This window comes from Coffea arabica, chromosome 3e (assembly GCF_036785885.1).
Source record: "Coffea arabica cultivar ET-39 chromosome 3e, Coffea Arabica ET-39 HiFi, whole genome shotgun sequence".
Classification (NCBI taxonomy): domain Eukaryota; kingdom Viridiplantae; phylum Streptophyta; class Magnoliopsida; order Gentianales; family Rubiaceae; genus Coffea; species Coffea arabica.
In genome coordinates this window covers 25285049-25299945 of record NC_092315.1, presented here as the reverse complement: position 1 = coordinate 25299945, position 14897 = coordinate 25285049, and positions in this window count along the sequence as shown.

The following is a 14897-nucleotide window of genomic DNA, read 5'->3' as shown; positions in this document are numbered from 1 at the left end:
AACCGCAAACTCACAAAATTCACAAAAGTATTCAAAAGTCACCCCGAGCCACAAGCTCAAGGGTTTTTGTTCCAAAATTTCTCACATACATATGTCATGTACAAATTGGTGCGTAAATTAGGGTCTAGATCGAGTGCGATAAAGTACACCCTCGCCTAGGTACCCTTTTTACACATAACGAAACACATAAACAACTAACACATAAGAGCGGCCTGAATACTTACTCAAAATACCAAAAGTAGTATAAAGGCGGAATTCACTTTGTGTGTTGGCTAGTAGTGGGCCCCACCGGCACCGCCTAGCTCACCACTGTCTGAAATCGAAGATTATGTCACAATATATCACAAACGGCAACTAACGTACTTGAAATAAGCCAAACGGCAAAATTGGCACGCGCAAGTGCGGAAACGGCAAAACGGCCGCACACGTCCGCGCAGAACGGCAAACGGAAATGGCCAAGTCGGCCATCTCAAACCGTTTTGGTCAAAATTTAGGCTAGGAATATCAGATCAAGGTACATGAGGTACCGTTACGAAGCTAAGAGGAAGGGCTACAATGTTCATGAAGACATCGCAACCCAGATCTCAATGGGTATAGGTGAAAATTGCGTGAAACAGTTCCAGCTGTTTCATTGCGAGTTACCAAACAGGCCCTGTTTGCAAGGCCGTAACTCACGGCTCAGAAATCTAAATTAAGAAATTCCAAAGGCATTAGAAAGCTGAGACATAAGGCTAAAAGTTTCATGTTTTGGCCAAGACCTGAATCTATTCAGAACAAAACAAAATTTGAGTGCCAAAGTACCCGTCAAAACTGTCCAAATACAAGGCAGTTCTGACGAGCGATATTGTTTTGATCATAACCGGAGCTACGGAACTCGGTTTTCGACGTACTTTATACCGTTTCGAAGCTGAGATCAAGATATAAACTTCTTATGAAGGAGTCGGCACCCAGATCGAACTCTATAAAAATCGAAAAGTCATGGGCAGAAACAAAATCAGAAAACGCGTAGAACCAGAGGGTCAAAACAGGCTTGAGCATTTCGTCGATAACTCAGGCTACGCTAATCCGATTGACCTGAAATTTTGCAGGCATACTCAGGACTCAAGGGGCTACGACTTTCATGTTTGACGAAACTTCTGAATCAGCACGGAACATTAAGAAAAATGGAGCTCAAGTTCAGGTTCTGGGTTGCCCTGTTTACCCATTTTGCCGGTTTCAAATGTCGCAAACATATGGTTCGTTTTCATGGTTCTTATGCAGGTTTTTCAACCACTTTTGTACCAAATAAACACACATATACTAACATCTAAATGGCCTACAAATGGTCCGAAATTCCCCTCACAAGTCAATACCAAATTTAACAATCATCAACCACAATCCCTAACCAAATTTCATTTGCACCAATGAACTTAATCCAACCTCTCACTAACCAAACTCTATCTCACTAACCATAAGCTAAGCTAAATTAGTCTAATGGAGTTTAGGGTTTCTTAACCCAAATCAGCTTTTTGCAAGTAACCAACCAAATCAAGTGAGGCAATTCATCAAACATAACCACTACAAGTCCATTTCTCAACTAAAACAAGTAAGGAAAGCATTAGCAAGAAACCCAAATTCTTTCCTCTTCTTGGCCGAATTTTCAGCAACCAAATAACACTAAAATTAACCAAAGTACTCCATAAAAACATGTGATAGGCATAAGAGGTACCACAATCAAGCACAACTAGGGTCCTATGCCAAAATAACCACTAGTTCATCAAACAATAATCAACTTAAGTCTTCAAATAGACTTTCTTACCTTTGATTCAAGCTTTGTAGATGATCACCCACAACAATCAAGTGCTCAAGTTGTTTCTCCAAGGTCCAAACTCAAGATTGAAGAACAAAAATGATGCACCAAAGCAAGCTTTCTTTTTTCTTCTCTTCTCACGGCTCTCACTCTCTCTCTCGGCTCTTCCTTTCTTTTTTTCTTAGTTTTGTTTTCTCTTGTTTCTTATAAGTTGTAAGACAACATATAGTCAAAGCTTTGGGAGATATTTCTTATAGCTAACCAATCACAAAAATGCTTTATTTGTTGTTTTCACCCTTGCACTTCAACTTTCTCTTTCATATACATTTTCCCTCAAACATTTGATAACCTTTCAATTTACTCCATAAGTCATAACTTAATCTAATCTAAAACATATAATCACGCTTAATTATTTCACTAATCACTTTCTCATCTTAGTCACTTACACTTAAGCATACTTTATCCCACATAAAAGTAGTTAAACAATAACTTTTTTGTCAAGGACAAAATTAGGTTTAAACCCACTTAAAACTTCTAATAAATCATAACATTAGGGATTTTGCTCACTTAGGGTTTCTAACCTTCTTAAAATTAATTAACCTATACCAAATGGATTGAATCCTATACCTTCCCACACTAGTGGGTCCCACATCCGATATACGTTCTTAATTTCTCAAAAACTAACTAATACTAGAAAAATCATCTAAGAACTATATTTACTCATAAATTAGGGTTTTCTTCTTAGCCCTAACCCTAATATCCACTTATGAACGGTCTGGGTCCTCACACATTTGCACGGTTTTCTTGAGCTTCAAAGGACCAAATATTTCTGCTTTAGTCATCTAAGGAGGTAACAAATGATCAACCTCTTGAATCTTGACTTATATAAGTTATATTGCACTTGTAAGCTTATAGATGCATATGGGTAGCTCTATATTGTTGGAAATCTTGTGAGTGGGCTCTATGAAATCCCACAATGGACTTGATGACCTGGTTTGATGATATTGGGTGTTATTTATATTGGATTAGTGCTTAATCTAGTGGATATAAGTTGTATTGTGGAAGAAAACTCAAAGGGAGTGAAATGAGAAAAAGGGACGGTTCTGCCCCTGTTTTGCCGTTCCCCTTTAGTGCAATTTTTGTGGTCCAATTGACTTGATTTTGATGTAAATGTGTAATATAGGTTGTGTAGAAAGTTTTCTCAAAAAATTACTTGACTTGGTTTGGTAAAAGTTGAGATTTCGAAATTTCACCAAAATTGGAAAACGTGACCAAAGTCTCTCTGGCAGTGATTTTGTATAGACCATAACTTTTTGCTGCGACGTCAAAATAGAGTGCCGTTTGTGGAATTAGAAATTAGACATTTCCATTTTTCCATCAGTATAAAATGCATCCCCTGATTGCACCTGAGTGAACCATACCAATCGTTTGAAGATGCCTGTCCTGTTTCACGGATTTACTGGAGTGCATGTTATGAGCTGCAACTTGATGCTATAATATGAGGTAGTTGTGGACAGAATTTTAAATTCCTTCTGTGAAATTGTAGCCTTATGAATGTAGTTTTCAATGCCAACAACCACGTTCAATTCCAAGTTGAATTGAGTGAGTTATGGCCAAATTTCAAACCTGCCTCGTTGCTTGAAAACCCTAAATTTGGGCTGGTCAATGGGTCATTTTGAATTGGGACTTGTTATTTTGAAACTCTTGGTGTTAATCACCTGCCAAACATATTTTGGATGTTTCTTAGACCTTGTCTTCATAAATGAACCAGATTTGAGTCGATTACATTTGGCCAAAAGTTAGAAAAAGGAAAACGAAAGTACAAGGCAGATTTGCCTTGGAAATTCTTAGAATTTTAGTGGTTTTGTTAACTGATTTTCCGTACGAATTTTTACATGAAATTTGGTAGAGGAATATCCCTTATATGGTAGGGTAATACTACCAAATTTGGTGCCATTCCAAGTCCATTTAGATGCTCAACTAAAGTCCCAAAGTTTGTGTTTCAAATCTGGAAAATTGCCCAATGGTCTTCATTTTGAACCAACTTTGAGCTGCTATATCTTGGCGCTTAAAACTCCGATTCTTGTTCCATTTGTTTTGTTTTAAACCTTGATTGTAACTCTAATTGAGTTTCAAATTTGAGAGACTAGTTCGCATTGTATGAATTTTGCAAAATTTGGAAAAAACCAACCCCGGAACTGTCTTGGTAGTCCAAATCAGCAACTTGAAGCCAAAATTTGAGTGTCTTGTATTTTGAATCATGGAAAAGTGTCTTCTAGAGCTTTTAGTACTTTGAAAGTAGTTTCCAATGGTACCAACCTTTCCAATTTTGGACCTAAGGAGTGCAAGATATGATTTTTCAAAAGATTACTCCTTGAAACTGAAAATTTCGAACTTGAGGAGAAATGAGTCTTTGGAAAACGTTTCGCTACTCTTTGATAATGATTGATCGTTTTAAACTCTATTTCATGAAGGAAGTCAGTTTTTCTTGTGTTAACAAGACCTCACTTTTGAACCTTTATTTTGAGTGGCTAAGGTTCGTGGTTTGAGGTATTGACTAGTCTAAATAAATGTAACTCCTTTCTTGATTAATACGTGATTGTGAGTGAAAAATACTTGTTAATTGTTCAGGCGCTCAAGGAGATTTCGAAGGGAATCTCGATGCGGACATCTAAAGCTTTGTTCGCTATCTTATTTTGAATTGGTGAGTGTCAAGTGCATGACTTGTTGTGTTTACTTGATTTATCTGCTTATATACGCGAATATCACATGACGAGACGAGTGTGTACTTTATCGTACTCGTTCTCCTCTACTCAAACCTTACTTGCATAAAACTTGATTTTTAAAGTCGATTGAAGTGAATCTCATCGGTAAAATATACTTGTTTACGTGTGCATGTCGTGTTTTCGTGCGTGTCGTGTTATCGAGCGGAGTGAACCTCCTCGACTTATGGGGACGCCCAATTCTCTTCGCCAACCTTGCAACTCGAGCCAGCATGGGCTTGGTGACGGGATTTTTATATCAATGAAAGTTTAAATCCGATTTTATACCCGTTGACTGCAAGTATACAGACCGAAATCGTAATGTATGGTATGTATCGGGTCGACTCCACGAGGAGCAAATTAAACAAGTACTAGGCCCTTATTTTTTTCTATTATTTAGACTTACAATAAATATGAGCAAGAAAATTATAATGCTATTGTTTACAAATCTGGTTTAATCAATGTTAAATGCAAATGGAGAAATTTCAGTAAAGATTGAATCTAGGGATGTAGATTCCACTTATGGCATAAACAACACAAATGAATAGATTTACCTCTTGTTATTTTTCTTGTTTAACCAGGGATTCATTTCCAATATTACCAAGTCTCATTCTCATGATGAATTGGCCTAGAGCAATATAGTTTTCCTTATTTTCATGGTGAAATACTAGTTCTACTCTGTTTTCTTTCATGAAATGCGAAGTAATCCACTTAAGTGTATCTCTATTTTCATGAACATACAACTCATGCTCTACTCATGTTTTTCCATTGTTACTACCAATTCTCATTGACTAATAACAACTATAAACATGTTATTGGTGATCAAACAACAAGAAGTAATTACAACTGTACAAATAGACAAGTTAATACAAGATATAACAAGTGTAAATCACATTCAATTCATATCATTTAGCCATAAGTTTCATCTACTCCCTAGATTAAGAAGTTTAGCTACTCATGAATGATTTAACAATCACACTCACAAGTTTATTAATGCAAAACATCATAAAGTACAAGTACAAGAAAGATAAAGGAAAGCTTAGCCAATTGATGGTGAAGCCCTCAATTTTTTGCTATGTTCTTGTACAAGATGATTACAAGTAAAAACTCCAAATGCTTCTCAAAGAACTTCTAGCTAGAGAGAAAATTGTTGCCAGAAGAAAAACTAGCTACGTATGGTGATCCCTGACTTTCCCTTGTGTCTCTGCATAAAAGTTGGTAGAAAGACACATTTTTTCTCCTTCATGATTCCAACAACTCAGATTTTGTAAAGAAAGTCAAAAGGAATGTTGTTTTGACTTGTCAATAACTCATTTTGTCTTCCCTTTTGTTGTAGAAGCATGTGCCAACGAATTCACTCACTCAAGATAGCTGGAAAGTTGTGTGAAAAGTGAGAAAAAATAGTTGTGCCACTTGCAGAAGAGAGAGGCAGATCCGAGCCTCGGATCCAAGGGGTGCAGAACGATCCGAGCTCGGATCAAGGCTGATCCGAGGCCTTTCTCTAATGGTCCGAGCTCGGATCATCTGGCCTCGGATGCACTGCTCCAGAAGTACAGACGAGGCTCGGATCGCCTTTGATTCACACCGATCCGAGCTCGGATCCGTGTGGTCATTTTCCAGTTTTTCACTTCTTTTCCTTTTTCTTCATTTTTGCTCCTAATTTCTTATGTACTTTATCCTCTGGACGATCCTTACATTTCTTTTATCTCATGCATGAATTTCATATATCAATATCCTTCACAATTTCACAAAATTAACGCATTAATCCACTCATTTATCAAGTTTTGAACAATTAAACAATATTTAAGTAATTATCCCCAAAAGAGTTCAAATATGGCTTTAAACTTCTCAAAACATACCAAAAGTTCATGCCAAACTTGTACAAAATGTATGTTAAATATTCTCTTATCAAATTCCCCCACACTTGAATCATTGCTTGTCCTCAAGTAATTCGCACAAAACTTACTACAATTATTCAAGAGATAAAACAATATATGTACTTTTGTCAAATTTAATTTCTCAAAAACCTAGAAACCAAACATTATGCCATTTCTCAGATTACACTAAATACTCATAATATCAAGTTAAAGAAAGATAATTATGCCTTAATTTTAACAACTTCAAATCAATCTCTCATTCTATGGCCTCAAATCACATAGTCAATTCTATGGCCTTCCTCATCCCATGACCATCAAAACTTAACAATTGAGAGGGATTTATTCACACTTTAAAATGCCTTTTTACGCGAAAATCGACACTTTTAGGTGAAGATTCTCGGTTACTCAACATTTCACTTATTCAAATTGCTAAGCATACTCTTAATTACAATACCTTTTTACGCGAATGTCGACATTTGTAAATGCCAACCCCCGGTTACTCAGTATGTGAATCATTGGAGTAGAAAATTAATAATATATATATTTCTCTTTTTTTTAACAATCTTCTTTTCCCTCTAAGCATTTTTAAAGGAAGAATCTGGCCTTGTCTTGACTATATCAATCACTTACTTATAAAATTAAGTAACAATGAGAAATATCATTAAACATGCAAAATTCTAAGCATAATTTTTCTTTTTTTTAACCGAATATACTTTCTAAAATGTAAAAATCCTAATTGCATAATAATTCATTCCAAGCAAAATGAGGACTAAACCTTCCCAAAATACATATAACATTTTATCCAATGCAAGAATTAGGTACTTAAAATTGAACATTTTGGCCATTAACTTGAAATATTGGAAAATATTTTAGAAAAATTTTGACAGAGTTTTCCCATAAAAATGGACAAAACTCCCTGCCAACAACCTCAATTTCAAGAAAATTAACCTCATGACACTATTTCCAAATATAATTCCAACATTTTTAAGTCATAGACAACTAAAATCATGCATTTCAAGATACAATCATCCATAAGATAAATTAATCCCTCCCCCACACTTAAAATTCTCAATGTCCTCATTGAGAGGAAGATAAAAGAAACTAATACTCCCCTCAAAAGGAGTGGTGATGCAACTCGAAGCCATTAATCCTCCCGAACATCGAGATTCTGTCCATAATGAAACAAAAGGGTACGAAAAACCATAAGTAGCACAAGATATTCCAAAGGAAAACTACAATGTTTAAGATAAAAGGGTACAAAATAAAAGAAAAGTAAAGAAACAAAAGATCCAATCAACTAAGGATCTTCATGGCTGATCGGAACGAGGGTCTACTGCCTCCTCAGCTTCATGGGAACCATGTGATGTACCAATATGCCCCTCCTCATGTTGAGGCGTCAGAGTAGGTGACCGACGGATGCTGAAATGATCCTCAATTGCCCGAAGACGGCGATCATGTCTGTCTAATCGCCCCGTCATCAGCCGCTCCGTCTGATCGATTCATTCCATTACCCTCGTCTCCATGCAACAGATGGCATTAAGAACTTCTTGCCACTTGGAGTGCGGCGGATGAGGTGGTCGCGGAATGGGAGGAGGAAGAGCTTGCTGTGCCTCCATTTGTTGAGCTTCCTGTTCTGGCTCAGTGTGAGGTGGGGGCTGAGTTGAGGTCGAAGCTGCTCCCACATCACGAACCAGAGAAGCTCCAAAATCTGTAGGGATACTCAAGGACCGTAATACTGAAACATTGAGCTCATCAACTGCCTTGGTAGTAATGGCTCTCTCCTCACCCAATGGTACCTTGAACTTTTCAAACAGAAAAGTGAGGAGACGAGGAAACCCAAAACAAGTCTCATCGGCTCGCATGCGGGCTGTAGTGCGCATATAGCTAACAATGATGCTACCGAGAGGAATTCCTGTCAACTGCTGACCTATTCCAATCATCATCTTATCCAAAAAGTAAAGGTCGCTATTTCGAACTTCCCTTTTTCCACACCTCTTAGGTACCATATTAAAAGTAAAGAGATAGATGATAAGGTGGTACCTAGGCTCAAATGAATTGGCATAAACGAGGAGTTTCTTCGAACTTTCTCGCTCCCGGTATTGACCCTTAGGACGTGATACGGTTTCGCCCACTTGCCATGGATCACGTGCCTTGAACTCCTTGGTCAATTTCACGTCTTCTCCGTCGTCCTTGAGTTTGACAAATTGGGCGATTTTCTCCTGGTGGATGGCCACTCTCTTGCTTCGAACCCAAGAGACAATGAGATTTCCACTATGGCTCTGTTTGTTCTCGACATTGGCATAAAACTCCCGGACCAAGGTGGGATAATAATGCCCAGGCAACTTCAGAATATTGGCCCATCCGAGTCGACCAAAGGCGGTGGACACCTTATAGTGATCATCCACCTCTGGTGCCAAGTGCTTCTCAATAATAATCTCCTTGGCCAAGCCTGCCTCATACCACTGTTGATTTTCTAGCGAGGTGAATCGCGTGGTATCATAGTCTGGAGGCGGTTCCTCGCGGCTAGTAGATGTTGTCTTTCACCTAGAGTGAGGTTGCGGCTTATGAGAGGGAGATTTTTACCACTGTTGTCTTTCACCTAGAACAGCAACAGTAACATCGACATATCTTACTCTACACTAATCCAAATGACCTGAAATTTTACAGGCACCTCAAACACATCAATACCTACAACTTTCATGTTTTAAGCAAAGACCAATTCGGCCTCTAACCACATGATTCAAAACCGGACAGAAAAGGGGGTTATGAAACCCTAACTTTTCCCATTTCAAACCAAACCCAAAATTGGTTGCATTTATCAATAATTCACACCTACTAGAGTCATAACCCTCATTATCAACCATCATAAACAACCACAACACCATGATCACATTAAACCAGAAAATTCCTCAAAAAATAAAAACTTCACCAATTCATCACAAACCAAGAAATAAATCACATAATCCATCACTTTAGCTCCCATTAGGCACAAATTAAACATCATTAAGTATAGGAGGAAGTTTAAGCATCACTTACCTAGTAAACAAGAGATGGGAAGTTGTAGGACACCTTAGCTCTCCAAGAAAACTTCACCAAATCACTCACTAACACCAAAGAGAAGGTTTTTATGGAGTGGAAACTAACTTAAGCACTTATTTTGGTTGATTTGAGCTAAGTAGTAGCTAAACTTTGAAGACTTTTTTTTTCTTTCTTCTTGCTAGAGAGGGCCGGCCATAAGGAGGTAAGAAAGAGTGAATTTTGTGGTAATTTTCAAGATATTTAACTAATTGGGTCAAAAGTCAAAAACATGAATAGTGTTCCATAAGTCAAATCCAATAAAAGGTTGACACTTGTCACTCCTTAAATGCAATCTTATCTTATCTTTTTCCTCTCACATCAATCACTTCACATCCTCTACTTATCTCTTAGCACCCGATAAATTTTACACAGTATCCAGAATTTAACCTAATTGGCCGAATTTTTCCGAACTTACCGCACTAGTGGGTCCCACATCCGATATACGTTCTTATTTTCTCAAAATCTAACCGATACTTGAAAAATCATCGAAAACCCATATTTACTCATAAAAATTATCCGGAAAATTTTTCTAATAAAGAAAATGTAGAAAAGGCGGGCGATAAATAATCTTCCAATTAAACTTTCTAATATTGTAACACTAGAGGTTTGCTAATCATTCAAACTTACAATTAAAACAAATCCTATATTTACTTACGTCAAGGCACACACTAGAATACCGAATATAAATTATAGCTTGAACCTTATAATAATAATACGTAAACTAGGATTTTCAAACTTAACCAAATTAGGGTTTCCTTCCTAGCCATAAAACCCTATTTTCCATACCGAATATCAAATAACCCAAATATCGACTTACGATCGGACTGGGGCCTCACAATCTCCCCCACTTAGGACAATTTCGTCCTCGAAATTAATTCGTTGATCAAAGCGTACCTTCAAAACCTGCCGAAAGGTCAATCGCCTCCTGTTGACCCATTGCATACACTCTTGCTGGCCCTTTAGGTCGATTGTCCCCTGCATTTGACGGCTTAGTTGTGGTCCCTTCAGTCGGTGGCTTAAATCCTTCCTTTTTCATCTTAGGGCACCGGGCAATCAGGTGTTCGGTGCTACCACATTTGAAGCATTTGCGTACCGAACTATTCTTCCAGCAATTTTCATCGGTGTGATTGCCCCCACAGAAACCACAGGTTGACTTGGCGGCTGTACTTGCCCCTCCACGCTGGACACTCCTCGGCCCCTCTTGCACTACCTGACCCCGCACAAAGTTATTCGGGGTCCCTGCAGGTCGTGGACCATTCGTACCTTTATTTATCTTGGCAGGTGGCTCGTTTCGCGAGCTTTGTCCGACCATGGAGTCATTTGAGCTAGGTTGCCTCCTTTTCCGATCGTGAAAGGCTTTAACCTGTCCTCTGGCAGTCTCAATCCGCTGTGCTTTTTCTAGCGCTTGGCTAAACGTGTTCAACTGAGCAGCTGCTAGCGATTCCTGAATTTCCACATTTAAACCTTGAACGAATCGACGGATTCGTTTCTGCTCCGTTAACACCAGCTCTGGGGCAAAGCGAGAAAGTTTAGTGAACTGAGTTTCGTACTCCGCCACGCTAGATGCACCTTGACGCAGGCGGATAAAATCATCTTCCCGTTTCTCTTGCACGATGGGCGGCAAGTACTTCTCATTAAATTCTCGGGTAAAATTGATCCAGGTCCAGGGGATTTGTTCGCGCTCCCACTTGGTTTTAAGCACGTTCCACCAGGCTCGAGCGGCTCCTTCAAACTGGAACGCAGCAAAAGATATCTGCCGCTCTTCCGAATACCTAAGTGCGGCAAATATATCGAGCATACGGTCCATCCAGGTTTCTGCTAAATCAGGATTAGGTCCTCCTATGAACTTAGGAGGTGCAAACTTTTGGAACCGTTCTAAGGCACGGTCCTCGCCCTCATGATTATGTCCCGGATTATGTCCAGGATTCCCAGTATTGCTTCCTTGACCTTGGGGATTTGCCATGCGTTCTAACAGATCGGCCATCCGCTGGATGGTTGTAGCTATTTGATCCGGCCCGTTTCCATTATTTCCTTCAGAGCCTTGTCCTAGCCCTCTAGCTCCACTTGGACCACCGGAGTCCATCTAGTGTACAAGTCTATAATTCGGAACAATACGTATACTTATCATCCAGACTATGAGCAAAAGAAGAGACACAAAACTTACGCACAAAAGATAAGTTCAAAATTCTATTCAAATATATACACGTATTTACAAAGTCACACCAAAAGATTTACACATTACCCGACCTCCAGTCGGTACAAAACCCAATATACACGAGCACTCCGGCTCCAAAATCTAGTTAGTCGGCCAAGTAACAAAAGGAATTAGCCGAATTAGTTCTAACAAAAGTCATACATTAGCTAAACAAAAGTACAAAAGCGACCCTAATCGCCTCCCCTAGGGCCCAGGTTCCCAACGGAACCTAACGTGTCCACCTCGTCCATCCTCTCTGGACCGGTGGCCCGTGGCGGTGCCTCTGCAGCTAGATCTAGTAGGAGCTCGCAGTCGACCGACATACTCCGAGCCCTATTCCTCAGCTGCCTCTTCATAGCGAAGAGGTGCTGGTGTGTGTCCTGAAGCTGACGGTGCAAAGCATCCGTCCTCTCCCTCTCCTCTCGGAGACCCCGCTCCAAGTCCCTAATACGCATCGCCTGCCCAAGCCCAACCTCTCTAGCCTCGTCTAGCTGTCTAAGCAGGCTGCGTCGCTCGTCGTCCACAGCCAGGACGACCTCGTCAGGGTAACAGTACGTGTACCAACATCCACAAGGTCGGTGCGCCACCTGACCAAAAGGGGAGTATAAAGTGTAAGGCTCTCCAGGTCTCTGCCGATAGCGGAATGGATGTTCATCAACCAGCATTTCAGCTTAAAAGATATCATTCAACTTAAAATGGTCAAGTATGCCTAGTGCCTATCGCGTATGTCCCACTTGCCCAAGTCCTCTAACCTAGGCGCTCTGATACCAACTGTGACGACCCCACTTCTCCCAAGGGCGAACCCAAGGGTATCGGCGGGCCGCCTGCCTAGCTCGCGCCAGGACTCAAAACTTAAAACAATAAAAGCCAGAAAATTCAAAAGATTTCTATATACAATCCCAAAAGAGTTATAATTACATTCTCACACTATTACATCCTTATAATTACCACCAAAACCAAAACAAACATACTATAAGTCCAACTATTACAATCAAACGCAAACTTAACTACACTAGTGTAAGTGACAAAGTCCCCGCGTCGGCCCCTGCTAAGGAAAACAAAAGGAAAGGGGTAAGCTATATGCTTAGTAAGTAAACAGAGGCGAAAGCATAAATTTCACGTAACAACAGTCACAAAAGATTTCTATATACAATCCCAAAAGAGTTATAATTACATTCTCACACTATTACATCCTTATAATTACCACCAAAACCAAAACAAACATACTATAAGTCCAACTATTACAATCAAACGCAAACTTAACTACACTAGTGTAAGTGACAAAGTCCCCGCGTCGGCCCCTGCTAAGGAAAACAAAAGGAAAGGGGTAAGCTATATGCTTAGTAAGTAAACAGAGGCGAAAGCATAAATTTCACGTAACAACAGTCACAAAAGATTTCTATATACAATCCCAAAAGAGTTATAATTACATTCTCACACTATTACATCCTTATAATTACCACCAAAACCAAAACAAACATACTATAAGTCCAACTATTACAATCAAACGCAAACTTAACTACACTAGTGTAAGTGACAAAGTCCCCGCGTCGGCCCCTGCTAAGGAAAACAAAAGGAAAGGGGTAAGCTATATGCTTAGTAAGTAAACAGAGGCGAAAGCATAAATTTCACGTAACAACAGTCACACAATAGGAGTAAAGCAAAAGCAGAAAAGTAACATCACATAATAAGGATACAGGTGGCTCCAAAGCCAATTTATATGCCATGCGTGATCTCCTGCCGACACTCCGTCGACCGCAACTAATAGTCCGTAGAACCCCGCTTGTACACCCACCGAGCACCTTATCACCCTCACTGGCCAGTCACCTCACAAACTTGCTCGAGCGAACGAAATTGAACTTGCGGCGCAAGCTCGGTTCACAAACTTGGTCACCTTCTCGGTGAACCGGATTCACAAAATTGGTTCATAACATGAACCTACAAACTTGGTGACCTCAGACTAAGTTGGACTGACTTCGACCAAGCCCTAACCGGCTCGAATAGTCCATACAGGTCTTAGATCGGGCCCACGAACTCACAAACTTTGCAAACTTCACAAACTTTACTCGAAAGTCGCCCCGAGCCACAAGCTCAAGGGTTTTGGTTCCAAAAAGTTCATATACATATGCCAAGTACAATTATACATTCAAATTAGGGTTTAGGTCGAGTGCGATAAAGTACACCCTCACCTAAGTACCCTTTTCACACATCTCAAACACATAGCAAAGAAAACACACCAAACTGGCCTGAATACTTACTCAGATTCTGAAATAGCAAAAACACGAAGTCGGATCGAAATGAACTGCTAGTAGTGGGCCCCACCGGTTCCGCCCAGCTCACCACCGTCTGACATAGAAGATTGTGTCACATAATATCGCAAATGGCTACTATCGTGCCTAAAACAAGCAAAACGGCAAAAACGACACGCGCGCACGTAAATATGACGAACGGAAACGGAAACGGCCGTTAGCGGAAACGGCAGATTTGACACTCGTTTCTAGTTTACTCATAAGTTGAGCTACGAATATCGGATTAAGGCGTATGAGATGCCATATCGAAGCTTAAAGGATGAACAACAACTGTTATGAAGACATCCAGAACTGAAACTGGAGGCTTCAGTCCCAAATAAACCAAACACAATCACTTACGAAATCTGGCCAATACACAAATGGTTAGTTTTGAGTGCAAACTGTTTTCCATGCTACACATGGTCAAAAGAGCTGAAAATTGGCAGTTAGATGGTTCATTCCAAATCGAACAACTTTCATGAAGGTCGGCAATCCAAATTCGGAACGGAAATTGGTCATCAGGACCAAAACAGATCTGACCAGAAAATGGTCATTTTCACGGGCAGGCCTTGTTTGCTCGGCTATATCTCAGGTTTTATAAATCCGATTCATGAATTTCCAAGGGTGTTAGAAAGCTCTGATATAGGGCTATAAGTTTGGTGTTTTGGTCGCAAGCCCAAACAGCTTGTAACCTAGTCAAATGTGAAGCCAAAGTTTCAGTCGTAAACTGTCCGGATATAAAAACAGTTCTGACATGCATTCTTATTTCGATCATAACTAGAGCTACGGGACTCGGATTTTGACGCACTTTATAGCGTTTCAAAGCTGTAGGCAAGATCTACATTTCTTATGAAGAAGTCGACACCCAGATCGTACTCTATCAAAATCGAAAAAAGTCACGGTCAGAAA